This window comes from Delphinapterus leucas, chromosome 14, assembly GCF_059928025.1.
Source record: "Delphinapterus leucas isolate spDelLeu-1000000601 "Yukka" chromosome 14, BTC_Dleu_Yukka2, whole genome shotgun sequence".
NCBI lineage: Eukaryota > Metazoa > Chordata > Mammalia > Artiodactyla > Monodontidae > Delphinapterus > Delphinapterus leucas.
Window position 1 is genome coordinate 20,091,632 of NC_143142.1, and position 19,588 is coordinate 20,111,219.

The 19,588-nt window shown below is 50.1% G+C and overlaps 1 protein-coding gene across 5 annotated transcripts in view; it reads right to left on the bottom strand.

The window, feature by feature from the left end:
* TPST2 (tyrosylprotein sulfotransferase 2) overlaps positions 1-19,588 on the bottom strand; it is a 56,286-nt gene that overhangs the window by 22,527 nt on the left and 14,171 nt on the right. The window contains exon 1 of one of the 5 annotated variants that reach the window (XR_016387527.1): positions 11,805-12,011. The exons of 2 other annotated variants lie outside the window; for them this stretch is intronic. The gene's annotated coding sequence lies outside the window, so the exon portion shown is untranslated. Of the gene's footprint in view, positions 1-3,399; positions 3,628-11,804; positions 12,012-19,588 lie in introns of those variants that run through there. 2 more of the 5 variants (XR_016387525.1, XR_016387524.1) reach the window with 2 other exon arrangements.

A 19,588-nucleotide genomic window follows, 5' to 3' on the forward strand; every position in this document is an offset into this window, starting at 1 on the left:
CTTTTACATATTTTTTTTTTTTTAAGGGAAAGAGGAGGAAGAGGATGCAGGGCGGGGCTGGGGGGAGGGGGAGGGGGAAGCAGCAGCAATAAGAAAAATTCTACGTGTTCCGCAAAACCTGAAATATTTACTATCTGGTCATTTATAGAAAAAGTCTTCAGGCCCCTGATCTAGAATATTCCCATCATTCACACAAAGTTCTACTGGACAACGCAGACTTGGAAGACACATGAGAGGCATGGGGAGGGGTCACTGAGCCCTCCTTTTCTTGCAGGAGGAACATCAGCATTTATTAAGCACCACTGTATATTTAACACCTGACCAAGGGAGTTCCACACCGCTACCTCATTTTATCCTCACAATAACTCAATGGCAGGGCGGAGGGGGGAGGGGGCGCCTTGGTTCTCCGATTTACGGATGACAAAGGCCCATGGGGGTTCAGGGTAAGCATGACTGTGCCAAAAAGCGAAACCACCAAGTCAACCGAACCAACCAGCAAACACAAACCCCATGTACGAAAAATGAGACGGGAACAGACTCAAAATGCCACAGGGGTGGTAGGTGATAATATTTTTCTCCTAAAAACACATGGTGCTGGGCTTCCCAGGTGGAGCAGTGGTTAAGAATCCGCCTGCCAATGCAGTAGACCTGGGTTCAAGCCCTGGTCTGGGAAGATCCCACATGTGGTGGAGCAACTAAGCCCGTGAGCCACAACTACTGAGCCTGTGCTCTAGAGCCCGCGAACCACAACTGCTGAAGCCTGCGTGCCTAAAGCCCGTGCTCCGCAACAAGAGAAGCCACCATAAAGAGAAGCCCGCGCACCGCAACGAAGAGTAGCCCCCGCTTGCAGCAACTAGAGAAAAGCCCCTGCGCAGCAACAAAAACCCAACGCAGCCAAAAATAAATAAATAAATAAATTTATTTTTAAAAAAAACAAACAAAAAGAACACATGGTGTTGTTATATTACCTTGATCTATATAATAATAAAATGGCTAATATTTTTTGAATTGTATGCCAGCCATAGTAGGGGGTCAGACTGCTTGGGCTCAAATCCTGGCTCCACCAGCTACTGGCTGTGTGATCTTGGCAAGTCACTTAACCGCTCTGAGCCTCAGTTTCCTTCTGTACAATGGAGATGACAACAATAACTCCTAGGAGGCTCATGTACGGCCCCAGGGCACTAGAAATGTGGCCAGTGTAAATGTGGGACTAGCCTCATATGAGTATTGGGAAGTATAAATGTTAGAACGTGTTAGAACAGAACCTGGCACATAGCAAGTGTGCCTTACTAAGAGGGAAACCCAGTTTCCAAATCTGGTTCTGTCTTAACAATAACATCCTTGGTCTCGTGTCACATGGCTCATAAAATGGGGGCAGCAGGAGAGGATGGGAGAGGACTTCGCTCCCTTCCCACTGACCCATGGGCTGCCCTGAATGACCACTGGAAGGAAGGGGAGGGGAGGGGGGCTTGTCAGTCTTCAAGATGCTCTTAGGCCGGATTCATTCATTCCCCAAATGTTTACTGAGCACGTACTATGCTTGGAAGTAGATGCTGGAACACCTCAAGGGCGGCACACCAAGGCCTCTGCCCTTAACGGAGATGATGTTCTAGTGGGGATCCAGGAAACCAGCACATCAGATAATCACGACTGTGATTGTGTAATGCCCTCCGTGGGAGGGGAAGACATGCCCTAAGGGGTCAGACTCATTTGAACTTTCCAATTCTGCATGATTTCTCCAAGCTCGGCAGATCAAGAGGTTCCCAAGAACCTCTTGAGCATAAGAAGCACCATGGGGTGGCTCAAGAGGAAAGAAGAAAAGCCAGGCTGGAGCGCGGCCTTAGAAATATCAGCTCATACTTACCAAGCACTTTCTGTGCACCAGGTACTGAACTAAGGGTTTTACATATATCACGGAATTTTGTCCTCACTACCCTGTCCATGATCCCATCTGACTCTCCCTTATTAACCATCTCTTTTTTTTTTTTGCGGTACGCGGGCCTCTCACTGCTGTGGCCTCTCCCGCTGTGGAGCACAGGCTCCGGATGTGCAGGCTCAGCGGCCATGGCTCACGGGCCCAGCCGCTCCACGGCATGTGGGATCTTCCCGGACCGGGGCACGAACCCGTGTCCCCTGCATCGGTAGGCGGACTCTCAACCACTGCACCACCAGGGAAGCCCCCTTATTAACCATCTCTTTACTGGGGCTCAGAGAAGTAGGTTCACCTGCCCAAGGCCACACAGCTGGTAAGCAGGGGAGTAAAAGGAAAACCCAAATCTTCCTCTCTCTCCATAGCCCATGCTCCTAGATCTCTCCTTCCTGATGAGCTTTGCATTTTTTTTTTAACCTAAAATGATCAAAGCTGGACCCCCACGTGCCACCCTGCCTCCCTCTCAGAGGCCCAGTTCAGCACCCTGTTGGCACAAGCTCAGGGTAGGGAGTGATGAGGGCGGAGGTTACTTCTTGTACTCAGAGGCTGGGTGTCCTGCGTCAATCCAGCTCTCCAAACCTCAGTGTTGCCATCTGAGAAATGGGAGTAACACTTGGGACAAATAGAGTCATGAGGAATTCCATAACTTCATTGTGCCCAGCACGGACGTGCAGAAATGTCAGCACTGAATATTATGATCATTGTCATCACAGCACGCGGATGAAGACTGGAAGGAACCCGAAGACGAAGAAGCCAGTGGCCCGGTGAGGCAGGGTTGGCAAACTTCTGTGAAGGGCCAGGAAGCCAATGATTTTGGCCCCGTGGGTCAGAGGGTCTGTGACAGCTACCCACTCTGCCTCTGCACCGTGAAAGCAGCCAGAAACAGCACATCCAGTAACACACACGGCTGGATTCCAGCGAGACTATTAACGAAATCAGGCGGCAGCCTCGATGCGTCCCTCAGGCCATCGTGGGCCAGGCCCCTGCTCTGTATGAGCTCCCAGGGGAACTAGGACAAACTCACAAAACGCAAATGCCGTGAGTGACCGTGGAAGCCGGTGCATATTCGGGTTCTGGGCCCAATCTCAGAAGGCCTAGTGGGAGGACTCAGGCAGCCGGCCTCTGGTGAGAAAAATGGACAACTTGGGAAAATATTTGATATTTTTTAGAAAAAGAAATGCATGTGTGCACACAGAATCATCCGGTGTCTGGCCTGTTGCCAAGTAAAGATTTAAGCAGAGACTTGTGTGTGCCTGGCACTTTGCCTCTAACAACCCGGGGAGTAGGGCGAGGCACGCTTATTAGCCCCGTTTGACAGAGGCGGAAGCTGAGGCTCAGAGAGGTGAAGCGTGCAGCCCGAGGTCACACAGATAGGAACGGTCTGAGCCTGAAGTGGAACCCAGCTCGGTCTGATGCCAGAGGCCAAGCTTTTAACCATCACCCCCAAACCTCTACCCTGCCCAACTCACGGATGGGGGCGATGCATGTCCAAGGTCATGCAGCTGCCCGGGGCAGTAACCAGCTCAGCCTCTTGGCTCCCATGTCCCAGCCTTGCCCCCAGTGCCTGGTGCAGCCCTCCCTCTGGGCTTCCTGTTCGGGAACACACGGGCCCCTGCCTGATCAAGAGTATAAACAGGAAAAGGCCAGGGTGACCTTGCAAGGCCCGGGCTTCCTTCACTCACGCCACACACACACACACACACACACACACACACACACACACACACACACGACCTGTCTCCATTCCCCTGTCTAGAAGCTTCCAGAAGTAGGGGTTGGGGGGTGGGATGAGCACTGTAGTGGGAGTTGTACACACTGGGCTTGGAGTCCGGTTCTGGTGGTTACTAGCAATGCAGCCTTGGTTGGAGCAGGGGAGGTAAACAGCGATGTTACCTAACTCCTCTGTGCCTCAGTTTTCTCATCTGTGGGTGCTAACGTGAACTGATAGCGCTCAGAGCTTTGTTACTGTATCACTGTTATTTCTCCCCTTTAAGGTGGTTTGAAACCTCTGCGTGCATCAGAATCACCTGAAATTCTTAAAAGGCAGATTCCTGGGTCCTGCCCCCAAATATTCTGATTTGGAAGTTCCCCGACGGAGCCCAGGGATCTGCATTTACCGAGCGCTGCCCCTCCCCCTGAGCTATGAAACACTGTGTGGGGCACTGAATTCAGCATTTGAGGGCTATGTACTGGCCAGGCTTGGGGACTGCAGTGGTCCCAGCATGGAGGCCAAGAGCCGGACAGGCCCAGGTGCAATCTGGGCTCACCCACCCACTAGCTGTGTGACCCTGAGCCAGCGACTTCTCCTTTCTGGGTCTTACTTGCCTCCTCTCCAGAATAAGGGTGCAAAGCGCACCCGCCTGGTGGGCTGTCGTGAGGCTGGCACACCGCGTGAGCTTAAGTGACATCGTTTCTTAGGAGAGACACAGGTCTGCCAGTGAGGAGTGTCAGGGCAACAGACACAGGACAGACAGACAAGCCACCCAGAGGGGGATGGACCCCAGGACAGGGAGCGTGCACATCCGGGTGCTAGAGCTCCCAGGGCCACACCCAACGGTCAGCCGGACGGAACCCGCACAGGGCAGCGTCCAGCACCATCACTGACTCTCCCACAACCCGGAGGGAGAAAGCACCTCTCTGATCAGGGCACAAATAAGAAATGCAGACTAGGGAAGCAGCTGCGCATGCTCTCAGGGCGGTGCCGGGCAGCGGTAGGACTCGAACTCACGCCCAATGGGGTCTTTGACCTTTCTGTTGCCACGGACCCTGTCAGCCATCTGGTGAAACCTACGGACCCCTTCCCAGAAGAGTGTTTTTAAATGGAATCAATTACGTAAGAGTAAAAGGAAACCATTTATAGTCGAGTCCGGCTAAGAACACACTGATGAAGACGCTGTGATACTGTCACCTATACGCTGCTTGATTAGAGCCATGAATAACCAGATCGAGCGGTGGGCCTCATAATGACCGTCATTTGCGTGTTGTGACGGGTAGAGGTGTCTGCGGCAACAGGAATATATGAAGATACATACGGTTTCTATTGGTGACCAAGGCCCAACTACTGCTGCTACTACTATGACTGCCATTTGTCACTTACACTGATGCCTGGAGATGTTAATTAGTATAAATAAAGATGTCATTTTTTTTTCCTATCCAGATTCCCGGGCCCCTGGGAAACAAAGACTGTGACTCGGGGAGCCAAGAGCTGCACCCCTGCCTCAGGAGGGCCCTGGGTCCCATTCCTCCCTCTCCCTGCCCATTTCCTCGCTCCACCATCAAACGAGAGCACGGGAAGGGTGTGTACCAGGAAAAGCTCAATGGCATATTCTGGGGTGTGGTTTAGCCGTTTTGATTTTATTTAAAAAATAAAAGACACTTCCCTGGCGGTCCAGTGGTTAAGACTCTGCGCTTCCACTGCAGGGGGCCCAGGTTTGATCCCTGGTCAGGGAACTAAGATCCTACATGCCGTGTGGCACGGGCAAAAAATAAATAAATAAATATTTAAAATAAATAAATAAAAATCAGAGACAATGGAACTATTATGAAAGGCATGTGACATCCACCCATGCTGGCCTCACACGCCAGCACGTGACCTTGGAGAGTAACTCCAGTCAGAAGTGGGTGGAGGACATCAGGGACCGGAGTGGGGGTGACCTTGGCCTCAGACACTGCACACAGGGCCCTGAGGGGAACCAGGACAAGGCGTGTGCACCTCCATTGCCAGCAGAGGACAGAGTCCCAGGTATGTGGTCAGTTGGCCCGGGTGTACACCTGCCTCCGCTCCAGGCCCCTACCGGTGTCCTCTCCTCTCCCTGGGCCTCAGTTTCCTCATCTGTAAAATGGGTCCACCAACTCTTACTAGCAAGGCTGCGGCGAGGATTTAAGTGAGATGGAGGCTTAACTGTGAGAAAGCACATAGGGCTGAGGCTGATGCTGTAGCTCTCGGATAAATATGGGTTCCACACGAACATGTGAGACAGAAGTCAGCAATGGGGGGGGCAAGAGGGTGGGCAAAGGAGGTTGGCGGGGCCCAGGCTGCAAGTAAGGAGCTTGGGGTTATCCTGGGGGCAGTGGGAAGTGGTGAGTGCTGGTGAGGTTGGGGCTCTGGGGGTGGACACGGCTTTTTCTAGTGTAGGATGGCTTAGTAGACGAGGGCTGGAGGCCAGGTGAGAGGTGCCGGGGGATCCAGGGACCACCTCAAAGGAGAGGAGAAGGAGGACAGAGGGAAGAAGGTGGCCAAGAGGCCAAATGCTCTGGGCCAGAGGAGGTGATACAGAGACCCCACTCTAGCCTCAGGCCAGGCAAACTCACAGCCTTTCTTGCCATGGGCCTCACCAGCCTCATCTGCCCAATGGGAGCTGGAAGGGGGAAAGTGGCCAGGGAGCGCCTGGCCACCCAATGGAGAGCGAGAGGTTTGCCTGGCAGGGTCGGGATGATGAGGCTTTGACCGCAAAATTTAAGGGGGTGCCCCCAACTCAGTAATCAAGATCAATAACATTTTAATGCAACGTTTAAAAACGAATGCCCAAAAACAATGACGAACAAAACATCACATTTTTAAATAGGATAAATAATGGCGCTATGCTAAGCTGTATTAGAGCCCGAGGCAAAAGGGAAACAAATCAGTAATACTGATCCTGTCTTTGTTTAAAATGTGGACATACTGTTCATCATGGATATTTTTTCATCATTTAGATTTTTTTTGCTAACGGCTTTACTGAGCTCTAATTCATATATTGTAAATTCACCTAATTAAAGTGTACAATTCAACGGTTTTGCGTGCATTCACAGAGTTGTGCAAACATCACCACGATCAGTTTCAGAGTATCTTCAACACCCCACGGAGAAGCCCCGCACTCAAGCTACACCCCCTACCCCTCCTCCCCCCAGCCCTTGGCAACCACTAATCTACTGGGTTGGCCAAAAAGTTCGTTCTAGTTTTTTCATAACACTTTAGGGAAAAACCCGAACAAACTTTATGGTCAACCCAATACTTTCTGTCTCTATGGATTTGCCTCTTCTGAACATTTCATAGAAACGGAGTAACATAAAACAGGGTCTTTCGCTCCTTTCCTTTAGCATAATGTTTTCAAGGTTCACCCGTTGGTTTTGATTTTTTTAAATTTGCATTAAAATAGTATTTATCTTGATTGCTGAGCTTTGGGGCACTCACTCCCTTAAATTCTGTACCCAAGTCAAGTGCCTCATATACCTAATCTCAGCTCTGGGTCTTGGGATCCCCCCAGACTAAACCCAGGTATCTGCAAACCCTAAATTGAGTACACAGTTCTGTTCACACTGTACCCAGGAGCCGGGGAGCTTGGGACACCCCCCAAAACACTCCCGGCCTTGACAGCAGAGGCTGCCGGGAGTCCCTTGAGGAAATCCATGTGGAGTGGTGGAAATGGGTCCCCACAAAGCCCCACTCCTCCTGGAGTGATTCTGTCTCCACCTGCCCTGAGAAATCCTACTGCAACTTCTGCTTTGAGATGAGCATTTACTGAGCTCTGGCTGTATACATCATGTGTCACCTCTCCACACACTGGGCTCAGTGGGCAGCCACTTCATTCCCTTTCCTTGGACAGTCACAGCGCACCCACCTCAGGGACACAGGGCATCTGAGAACACGGGAGGTGAGGCACATGGCAGGGATGCCCAGTGGCTAAGGGCCTGCATGGAGGGCTCGGGAGGGGCTGGGGCCGCATCCGGCTCTGCCAAGGACAGGCCAGGAGACCTGGGCCTGGTTAACGTCAACAGCCTCAGTTTCCTCATCTGTAAAATGGGGCTGAACTGCCCACCTCAGAGGGTTGCTGTGATGACCACTGAGGCAAGTGCTTAGGGCAGGACCCGACAGGAGGATTTCAGTAAATGTCAGCTCTTAATTTATCATCATCTCTAACTAGACACCCTAGTGTCTAGTTAAATATTCCACGGTACAACAATAACAGACCTGTTATTTTTTACGGATACGACCGTATAAAAAGGATTCATTACCCTATGGGTCATCTGGGATGTGATGTTAGGTGATAAAAAGGTTATCTGATTCCACTCTGGTAGACATTTATGTTGGGAAAATACTCCAGAAAGGTATACCCTAAACTGCTAACTGGAGCTTCACTAATTTCTCCTTTTTTCCCTCTGGATTTTCTAACTATTCTACAGTGGATGTTTATCAATGGTGTGATGTAAAATAAAAGAATGGAAAAAAGAAATTGGGTGATTTCTAGGTTTGTTGCACAATATTGAGACCTGAAGCCTCGGAAGGTAGAGCTGGCCTTGGAGGAAGCCTGGTGAAAGCCCGGAGAGTCTGGCCAAGGTCACACAGCAAGGTCATGGGGCAGCCAGGCCTGGGCCCAGCTCTCCAGACACCCTGACCCAGGCTCCTCCCTGCTGGCATCATGCTGGTTCATTCTCCTAGTAAGATGAGATAGGCTGGCCTCTTGGTTAAGAGCCTGGCTCTGGAGTCAGGCTGCAGATCCTGGCGGGGCCATGAGCTATGTGACCCTGGGCAAGACGCTTAACTTCTGTGGGCATCAGTTTCCTCCTCTGTACAATGAGAATCAGACTTGCAGCAGTGCCATAGGGCTTTTGTAAGAGTTAAATAAGATAATGCATGAAAAGCATTTTGTACCATGCCTACCAAACAGTAGGTACTCTAGGCCCTATTATTATTATTGTTACTATTATTATTACTACCAGTATTAGTATTTGGAATCTAGCAATGTCATAGAGAGTCTTTGGTAGGGCATGGAATGCTAACTCAACAGGAAGGAAATTTCGACTTGGGTACTAGGGAGCCATGGCAGGTGTTTGAGCAGGAGAGGAGCAGTACGACTCTGCAGCTGCACAGGGCTGGCAGCCAGCGCCCACTGACAGGGACTGTCTCCGCCAAGGTCCTCCATCACAGGCTCCACATCCTTGGCAGTCCTCCCAGAGTTGCTGGGCCAAACCACAGTGCAACTGCCACAGGCTACAGCCCTGCCACCTCCGGCCTTGCCCGCTTCCTGGGTGCCAGTTGGGCTGGTGAACATCAAGTGATCAACAAGCTGGGGGACTTGAAGCAGCCCACACAGCCTCACACGTGATGATCAGGAGGTCCAGATGCCCGGCAGGGAACACAGGGTGGCAGAGGAGAAGTGGCCCCTACATCAGAGCCATGAAGACCGATTTTCAGTCAAGCCTAGTTCCTACTTTGCTGTGTGACCTTGGGAAAGTCCCTTCCCATCTCTGAGCTCAAGTTTGCCCATATGGAAAGAAGAGCTTAACTGCTTCATATGCTTAGGGGCTGCCAGAGGGATGCAACACAGTAAAACAACGATGGTTTCCTCTGACTGCGCTCCTGCTAGGTGCCAGGCGCTGTGCTGAGCACTTCAGGTGTGTACTCTCACTAAATCCCTGCACTCTAGAAGTGGGTCCCTGCACCATCCCTCTTTTTAAATTTATTTAATTACTCAAGTCACACTTATAACCTCCATATTTAAAAATAATAGAAAAGGCTTAAGTCTCCTTGGAGCAAAATCTCCAGTCTTGTCCTCTTGCCTCATTTCTAAGAGGTAACCGCTGTCTATCATCTTAGGGAGGAGCCCCCCACACCTGCTTTCTATGAAGTTACAGCCAAAATCACATCTGAATGGAAATCACATAAGTCCTCTCTCCCACCCTCCCTGCCACCCATCCTTTCGTCCTTCCATTCACCCTTCCTCCTTCTAGTCACATACTGTCCTATCACACAGTAGATCTCACCTCGGCCTGATTTTGCCCCTCTGGGGCCAACTGGCGATGTCCGGAGACAGTCTGGGCTGTCACAACTAGGGATCATCTGATGGGTAGAGGCCAGGGATGCTACAATGCCCAGCACCCACCACAAAGAACCATCCAGCCCCAAATGTCGGTAATGCTACTAGGGCTGAGAGGTCCTGAATCACACGTAACCTGAAACTGGCTCGGTTCACTCCACACCAGGTTGGGGAGATTTTCCCATGTCAGCATACTGATTCTGTCATTCAGTAAACACTGCCTGAGCACCTACTGTGCGCCAGGCCCTGTTCTAGCACGGGGCCACATCAGTTAATGACACAGGCAAAGCCCTGGCCATCCTCTCGGGAGACAAGACACATCAATGTGCAGGACCCCAGTGGGTCTCCCTCCCTCTTTTTAATTGCTCCAGAGCATCCCCGGCAGGGATGGCTGACCATTCAGCCATCACAAAGGGACATGCCTCCTTGTGCTCGTGAGTGAGAGGCACCCCACGGCCTTGACAATGCATCAGCAGGGTTCCCTGGAAGCTTGCTAGTCCCACTCCAGAGGTGCAGGATTAGAGTCTGCATTTTACCCAGCCCCCAGGCATCCCCAGGCACATTAAAACTTGAGAAGCACGGCTCCACTCTAAGTAGCCACCTAAAAGCAGTTGGCTGGCTTGGGGGCCAGGCATCCTCTACGTTTCAGCAGAAGTGCCTTCCAAAGACCCTCCTGCCAACGGTCTGCAATTTCCCCGTCTGCACCAACTCTGTATTGTCAGATGTTACTGTTTTTGCCGATTCCTCCCATTTTCCAGATGTGCAGACTGAGGCTAGACAACCAAACCCCGGGGCTGATGACTTCTAAGGCCTCTGCCATCTCTGGCTTTTAGGATTTGGCCACATCCTGGGCACGTGCCATGCCAGCTTCCCTCCCAAGCACTCTGGCTCTCAGAGAGCAAAGCTGCTTACCTAGCAAAGGAAAACGTCCTGCGGGAGAGCAGCTCTGTAGAGGGAAGGGGAGCTTCTGAAAATACCACCGGGGAGGCTGCCCTGTGCCCATTCATGTCCAGTCATCCAGGACAAAGGACCAGCTGGATCCTGGTGCCCACTTGCCCTTTAATGCACAGGAGGTGACGCCAGGACTCTGGGATAAGGGCAAGGATGGGGGAAGGAAAGGGCTCTGGAGCCAAGGAGCTGGTGGGGACCCCAGCTTTGCTCTCACATCAGTTTCCTCTCCTGGAAAATGGCTCATGCCACTCACTTCGGAGAGCTGCCGTGAGGACTTATGTGCAGATCAGTCACCGAACAGCAGCCGCCATCTGGAGCCCTGCCTTGGGCTGGCACTGCGCTGCTGCACTCAACTTACGACCGCCACACGGCAGTCGGCTGTGCTCAGCATCGCCATCCTCCCCACTTGACAGATGAGGAAGCTGAGGCTCAGAGAGGTGCCGCACCCTGCCCTTCATCACACACCGAGCTATGGCCATGAGAGCGGTGGCCGTGGACCTTATAGGTCAGGCTCCTCATAAGAAGCCTGCCTCTGCTGTGCCGTGTGACACGGGGCAAGCTGCTTCGCCTCTCTGGGCTTTAGCTTCCAAAGCTGTGAAATGGGAACGTAGTGCAGGGATCGGAGATGGGAAAACCCTGCAAACTGGAGAACGTACAAGATGTTCCTCCCCCCCGGGCTCCATGCTGTCATCCCCAAAAGACCCAGCCCAGGAAGACCCGTTACCTGTCAGCATCTATAATCTCTCCTGTACTCTCTGTACAACATGGGTGAGGTCAGGCAGAGCCGGTGGCCCGCTGGGAGGGAAAGCCACCTGCTCAGGGTCGCACAACTGGTAAGCAGTGGAGAGCAGGGCCAGGCAGCAAGAGGCGGGGTATCCAACCTGAGTGGGGTGCAGGCAGCAGCCAGCGTAGGGGTGCAGGCCAGGCCGGGGCTGGTGGGTGTCTGGAGCGGTGGCCACCAGGAACAGGTGGACCTGTACCGGCTGAGGTCTCTCCTACCGGCTCTTAGCAGTGAGGCCCCTTTGAAGGACTGGTCAGTCCCAGGACGTGCCCGCTTCTCCCCAAACGCTCCTCCTCCCTGGGGGCCCAGCCTGGCCACCTGTTCATGGGCTGGCAGTGGACACTACCTGTCTGGGACATCACAGCTTCCCTCTGCGGCCAGAGCTCAGGCCTTCCAGGCTATTCGGCCTCCCTATGGCTGGTCTTGACCTGTTATCTGGAATCTTCTCTCACCACTGTGGCCAGACGGTGTAGCTGCAATGGAAGCCTGACCATGTCCCCCCCCGTCTAAACCCTTCCATGAGCCCTCAGCCTCGGCACGACGCTGCAGCTCCTCCCCACGGTTTATAACAGCAACATCCAGTAGAAGTTCAAGGTCAGCCACACGGTGAAAGTCAATTTTCCAGCAGCCACATTAAAAAGGTAAGAAGAAAAAGGTGAACTTAAAAACTTCATAATAGATTTTATTTCACCCAGTATATCCCAAAATATTATTAATCAACATAAAAATGATTAATGAGACAATTTACGTGCTTTCTTAGTACTAATTCTTTGGAATTGGGGCTGTATCTTCTATCATCAATGCATCTCAATCTGGATGATCAACTTGTCAGTAGAAATACCCAATCTGTAGCTAAAGTTCATAAAATTCACAGATGGAAAAGTACATCCACATCCCCGAATAGTTCTACACATATTTAAAAGTTTGCCAAGAATGGAATGGAGTATCTGTTTTGAAATCTAAATTTAAATTATATTAATAGAAAATTCAGTGCCTCAGCTGCATTAGCCACATTTCGAGGGCTCAACAGCCACAAGAGGCTTGTGGCTCCCGAAGCAGACACACAGGTTCAGTCCTTAACTGTCTGGTCCCCACAGCCCTCTCACACCTCCTTTCCAGGCCTGGCCTAGACACGAGTGGAATCTCCAAGCATGCCCTGAGCTCACATCACCGTGATTCATCCGCATTCTTCCTCGGCATCCCCCATTTCCTGCCAGTTCCACTTCCTTCATCCGCGTCCTTCCTCGGCATCCCGCACTTCAAGCCCTCTCTGACATCCACTGCACAAGATCACATTCCCGGTCCCTCTGCTCATCCCATCACATGGCATTGGCATTGGCCATCTAGAGGTTCCCCAACCTCACCACTATCGACATTTGGGCCAGGTAATTCTTGTTATGGGGCTGTCCTGTGCATTGTATAGCAGCATCCCTGGCCTCTACTTACTAGATGCCAGTAGCGTCCCCTCCCCAAGTGGTGACGGCCAAAACTATCTCCAAGTGTCCCCTGGGGACACAATCACTCCTGACTGGAAACCAGTGCCTGGAACACAGAAGGCACCCAAGCGTGCACCTAAACAGAAGAGGCTTACCCAAGTATACTCCACTATGAAGCTCGCCTACTCTGGGAAGCCTTCCATGATGCCCTAGCCCGGTTAGTGTTCTTCTGGGCTCCCACAGCCCCCCGCACTCACCCTGGTGCAACCTCCTCCAAGGGCAGGAACTGGGTCTTGTTCACTGCCATACTGTCAATCCCTAGCTCGGCGACTGGTATATAGTAGATGCTTAATAAATATTTATAGAACTGATCCAAGAAACAGGGATGACTTATGCTGAAAAGCCCCACGGGGCTAGTTTTGCCTGTTTTAGTTCAGGGCTTTCATCCCTGCAAAGGTGCTAATAACAGTCCCAGCTCTGTTTACACACCAAGCACTAGGCTAAACACTCCAGCCTAGCAGAGTGTCGAGAGAGGGAAACTGAGGCTCAGACAGGTGAGTGCTTGACCTGTGTTCAAATCAGTGACTTGGAGGCTCAAAACTCCTGGTTCTACCTCTTACTGATCAAAAGAAGTTACACATAGAAGAAGATATTTGCAATATATATGGCAAACAAGATATCTGTATCCAGAATATATAAAGAACTCTGGGAAATCAATAAGAACAGGAAAGGCAACCCATTAGGAAAAGGGGCAAATTTTAAGAGACACGTCATCCAAGACGTTATCTATATAGTTAATAAGCATGTGAAAAGGTGCTCAATCTCATTATCCAGCAGGGAAATAAATGCAAAATAAAAGTACAACGTGGGGCCACTATACCTCTGAATGGGTTTAAAAAAAGAAAAAAAAGAGCGTAATACCAAGTGTTAGCAAGGATGTGATTCGATCAGAGCTTTCATGTTCCACGGGTGGGAGAGTAACCTGGCACAGTCTCTTTGGAAATACTCTTTGGCATAAGAGACAAAAGCTGACCTTGCACCTTCCCTATGACCAGCAATTCCACCATTAAGGACATATCATCAGAAATGCATCTAACTGTTCACCGCAGAGCACATGTCATGTTCCTGGCAGCATTATTTGCAACCGCCCCCAACCGGAAACCACTCAAATGCTCACTAACAAGAGGATGGATAAATAAGCAAATACAAATAAATCCATCCATACTGAACAGCCAGGAGAGAAAACAAGCCAGAACTTCACAAAATATGGGTAAATCGCTCAGATATTATGCTGAGATATTAGCCCCAAAAGCCAGTACAAAAGAGAACATAAGCTTTTATGTATGTAAAGCATTTTTATGTATGTAAAGCACTTTGTATGTAAATAAAGTACAAAGACAGGTGAAATTAATCTCTAGTAGGAGACTTTGGGATGGTGGTCACCCTTTGTGGAGCCTGGAGGGGGCACAGATGTCTTGGGGGGCAGGTGCCGGTCATGTGTTTTTCTTGATCTGGGTACACACGGGCATGTTTATCTTTTGAAAATTCATCGAGCGGTCCTCTTATGATGTGTGCACATTTCTGTATGTCTGCTTGACTTCAATAAAAATAGCCTTAAAGAATCACACTTTGCCAAATGCAGCTGGGCATCCTCCCACCCACACCTTTCCTGTCTGTTCCAGAGGAACACACAGGACTCCATTCATTCATTCAAGGACCTCTGGCTGCCAGACACTCTCCCGGGGCCCAGTTTGGTGCCAGGTGCCAGGGACAGAAAAGTGGATTGAGCCTCGGCCCCCGATTTTGCCACTCACACCCCAGTGCCTGGCACACATACGCCCCAAACCCACACGCAAAAAATGAACCACCAGGCCGGGGCGGCTTCTGATCAGGGGCCAAGGAGGTGATGTCTGCTTCTTTTGCTCTCTCTCTCCCACTTGGTGCGAGAAAGTTTTCAGGCTTTTTCCTTATGCTGGACCAATCCCGGTCATTCTGGCACAGGTAGAAAGGTTTCGTACTCTGCTACTTGTCTGCCACCGTCTTCCCTCCCTCCTGCCAGGTTTTCCTCTGCTCCCCACAGGATGATGACTCCTGTGTTGTCACCTCCAGCCCAAATCTCTCTCCTCGACACCAGACCTGGCCAGCAACTGACTCCGCGTCACCTCCACTTGGCGTTGAGCTGGGACTTCAAACTTAACGTATCCAAAGCTAATCTCCTCGTTTCTCCCCCTAACTCACTCCACTCCAGTTGTGGGCAGCTCATTATGCCCGGGCCAAAAGCCTCAGAGGCAGCAAGAAGGCCTGACCCCTCTCTGTCTCTTCCAACCCAACCCAACCTTGCGGCCAATCCTGTCAACTGCACCTTCAAAACAGAGCCAGGCAATGATTTCTTGGATCTGACACCAAAGGCACAGGTAATAAAAGAAAAGAAATAAACAAACTGGACTTCATGAAAATGAGAACGCTCTGTGCTTCAAAAGATACTATCCACCGAGTAATAAGGCAAACCACAGAACGGGAAAATAATATTTGCAAATCACACAACTGATAAGGGATTCATATCCAGAATCTATAGAGAACTCCTAAAACTCAACAACCAAAACCAAGCAACCCGATTCAAAAACTGCTGAAAGACTTGAAAGGACATTTCTCCAAAGAAGACATACAAATGGCCAAAAAGCACATGAAAAGATGCCCAGCATCGCTACTCATCAGGGAAATGCAAATCAAAACCACAATGAGATGCCACCTCACACGGATCAGGATGGCTAGTGTTAAAAACAAAGAAAACCCAGAAAAACAGAAGATAACAAGTTGGTCAGGATGTTGAAAAACTGAAACCCTTGTGCACTGTTGGTGGGGGATGTAAAGTGGTACAGCCGCTGTGAAAAACAGTATGGAGGGTCCGCAAAAAATTACAAATATAATTACCATATGATCCAGCAATTCCAGGGCTGGGTATCTACCCAAAAGAATTGAAAAGCAGGGTCTCAAAGAGGTATTTTTACTCACAGTATTACTCACGATAGCTAAAATGTGGAAGCAACCCAAGTGTCCATCGATAGATGAATATATCAACAAAATGTGGTAGTTTATATAATGGAATATTATTCAGCATTAAAAAGGAAGGCAATCCTGATACATGTTACAACATGGATGAAGCTTGAGGACATTATGCTAAATGAAATAAGCCAGCCACAAAAAGACAAATACCGGATGATTCCACTTATATGAGGTCCCTAGAGCAGCCAAATTCATAGAGACAGAGAGCAGAATGGTGGCTGCCAGGGGCTGGGGGAGGGAGGATGCGGAACCAGTGTTTGAAGAGTACAGAGCTTCAGTTTACAAGATGGATGAAAGAGTTACTGGGGTGATGGATGGTGGTGATGGTTGAACAGCAATGTGAAGACATTTAATACCACTGAACTGCACATTTAAAGATGGTTAAGATGATAAATTTTATGTTGTGCGTATTCTAACACAATAAAAAAAGAGAAAAAACTCCCCCCCCCCCAAACCAGAGACAGAACCCACTTGCTCCACATCACTCACACTTGCTGGGCGTTTGTATTTTGTGTATCCATGTCTCATCACCCTGGACCAAGGTACCCAGGTCTCTTGTCTGCCTAATTCCTAACTGGCCTCGCTGATTCCACCCTAGTCTCCTCCGTCCATTGTCAGTGAGCAGCCAGTGACTGGATGAACATGGAAATCAGGTCTCGGCCCCTCCTCTGCTCTGAATCTTCCCATGGCTCCCACTTCACTCGGGAGAAGCCAGTCCCCACACGGCCCACAGGCTCTGGAGGCTCAACCCTGCCCACTGCCTTCTGTCCTCATTCCGCACCTGCCCTGCCTCGCTCTCCGCCAGCCACACGGCCCCCTTGCTGTTCCATACACACACGTGTGCGCACACACACACGCACACTGCCCGGATGCCCTTTCCCCAGACATCCACTTGGCCTTCCTGTCCTCGTTCATGCCCCTGCCCCATCACCCATTTCACACTGCAACCTGCCCCCAACAACACAGCACCCCAGACCCCCCTAACCTGCACCATTTGTCTTTCCTCCCCAGCACTTCCCAGTAGCTAACACGGCCCGTAACTGACTTCCCATACTTAACTGTCTGGGGTCCTTGAGTGCTTTGCTCGCCAGAGTGGAGCATAGTACATACTTAGCACTAAATACTTACTGAACAGAATTCTCACCCTGGGCCCCTCTCCGAGCCCCTCTCTGCACAGCAATCATGAAATACCCAACTTCCCAGGGCGACCTCAACTCACCATGTTATCTCCTGACCTTGGTTCCCTTCCAGGCTTCCCTGTCGAACAAGATCCCTGTGAACCCCTTCTCTTCCATGAGCCTGGTCCAGCTCACCACTCAGCCCTGTCCAGCACCCCAAACCTGGCCCCCAGCTCTTGCCCATCTCTACACAGCGGGCCTGTCACTTTCTGCTTGTACGACACTGCTCAGACTCCCCAAGGCTCCCCACTACCTTCAGGAGGTAATTCTTCACATGGCTTATGGGGGCCTCACCATCTGACCCCGAGCTCTGGCCAAACAGAACTACTATCAGCCCGGAGGGTGGCATGCACACCTGATTTTCCTATCCACATTCTCAGTCTACCTTAGACTCCAGGTGCAGACACCTGACCCGGGCCTGGATAATGATAGCATTCTGCTCCCAGGTCACAGTACTGGTTCAGGGATGGATACATGACTCAATCTAGGTCAATGGCAGTTGGCTAGAGACTCTTGCAAGATCCTCTGGGGAGGCGAAACAATTAGGGTACAGGGCCATTTCTAGTCACCACTTCAGAGCCTTCCTGAGACTGAAGCCAACCCAAGAAGGTGGTGCTGAGAGATAGAGACATGAATCACTGATATTAGTTGGGCTCCTGGATCCAGCCATGCCTGAAGCCATCCCGACCCCTCAACTTTTTACATGAGCCTATAAATTTACTTTTTTGCTTAATTCCATGGAAACTGGGTTTCTGTCTCTGTTACTCAAGAGCCCCAACTAACTGGTACCTACATACCCTCTCCTCATCCTTACCTTGGCCTGTTTGTTATTGCCTTTGCTTAAGCATCACCTTTTCCAGAAAATCTTCCCTGAACACCCAGCCTGTAGTAAGCACTCCACTATGTCTCCCAGTCCCCTATGTCTACCCCTTACCATTCTCTATGATAACTGCTGTTTGCACCTCCTTGAATGTCGGGAGCTCATGGACTGAGGGGTCCTGCAGTCTTAAAATAATTTTTTTTTCTCTTCCCAACCTTAACACAGAGCTTGGCCTACCCAAAGGCATTCATATTTTATTTTTTGAGCTCACTTTGCAGGTTACTAAGTTTCCCCAGGTATCAGGGAGCTGTGAAAAAAAATGCGTTTTGCAGGAAGATGGAGGTGAGTTTAAATTCTCCACCTGTCAGCTTTGTGACCTTAGGTGAGTCACTTAACCTCTCTGAGCCTCATTTTCTTACCTGTGAAAGAGGAGAACAACTAAATACACATAAAGGCTTTAATACCATATTGGAGCAGATTAAATACTCCATTAAGGGCGGTGCCTGCTTCCACTTTCTCCCCCAGGACATAAACCCTGCCTTTTCCTTTCATTGTTGCTCCACCACTGGTGTGGGCATCTGTCAACCTGCCTGCTGAGAATGCATTCTCCAGTCTTCTGGGATCTGTCCTTGTGACTGGGGTAGGGCTGACCCAATGCCCAAGACCAGCAGCTGAGGTCTGGTCAGTAAGAGGGTACAGATGCTCATGGATGGGTAAGAGACTCCAGGTGGATGAATCGGAATCAATCCCAGGATTTGCAAGAATTATTAGAGAAATAGTTCTCTTATAGCTGAGATAGCTAAATTAGCAGGATGTATGCCTGGAGATGTTACTGGGGAGAGCATGCCTGAGAAAGAAGCCGTCACAGAAGAAAGCCCATCTGAGAGACAGAGAGCAAAAGAGAGAGCGCTCTGAGACAGTGGAGTACCTGGATACAGCTGTACCTGAAGGCAGTCTACCTTTGGACTTAACCATTTACCTAACTCAATAAATGCCCTTATTTTTCACCTTAACTATTTTAAATTCGGATTTTACCACTCAAAGCCAACTGATACAGACACATAACAGGCTCTTTTTGACCTTTGCACACTTAGTACTCAAGTGGTCTTCTCCCAGGCCCTAGCATGACTTTTTAAAAAATTTGTTTTGACAATCTAAGCAACATTGATTTCCAAAGTCTTATTTGAAGACTCACAGTGATGGCTGGAGCCAGCTAACCACTCTCACTTCTGCCCCAAGGGTGTGGATCTGAGTTTTCCTCAAGCAAAACTAACCAGAGAATATCCTTACCAGACGTCAGAAAGTTGCTCTGATACTTCATGCTTAGAAAGTCTTTGATTAACTTCCCCCTTCCCCTGCCCCTTAATTGTAGTTTATGGCTTTTCTGATTGCACTTCTTTGTTGTAGAGGTTTTGCAGTGGCAGACAGCCAAAAAGGTAGAAAGGCTTGACCAAGGACAAAGCAAGCGGGTTATAAATACTTGCTGATGTAATGTTCCCAGATAAGACAGGTCTTTCGTCCAGGTGATCTTTAGGGCATCTGAGCAGGGGACAGGGGTGGGATTTGGGTGGGGGGTCTTAAGAGCACAATTTGCAAGCAGCACATCCCTGGGAATCTAGTTTCCTGGGACATC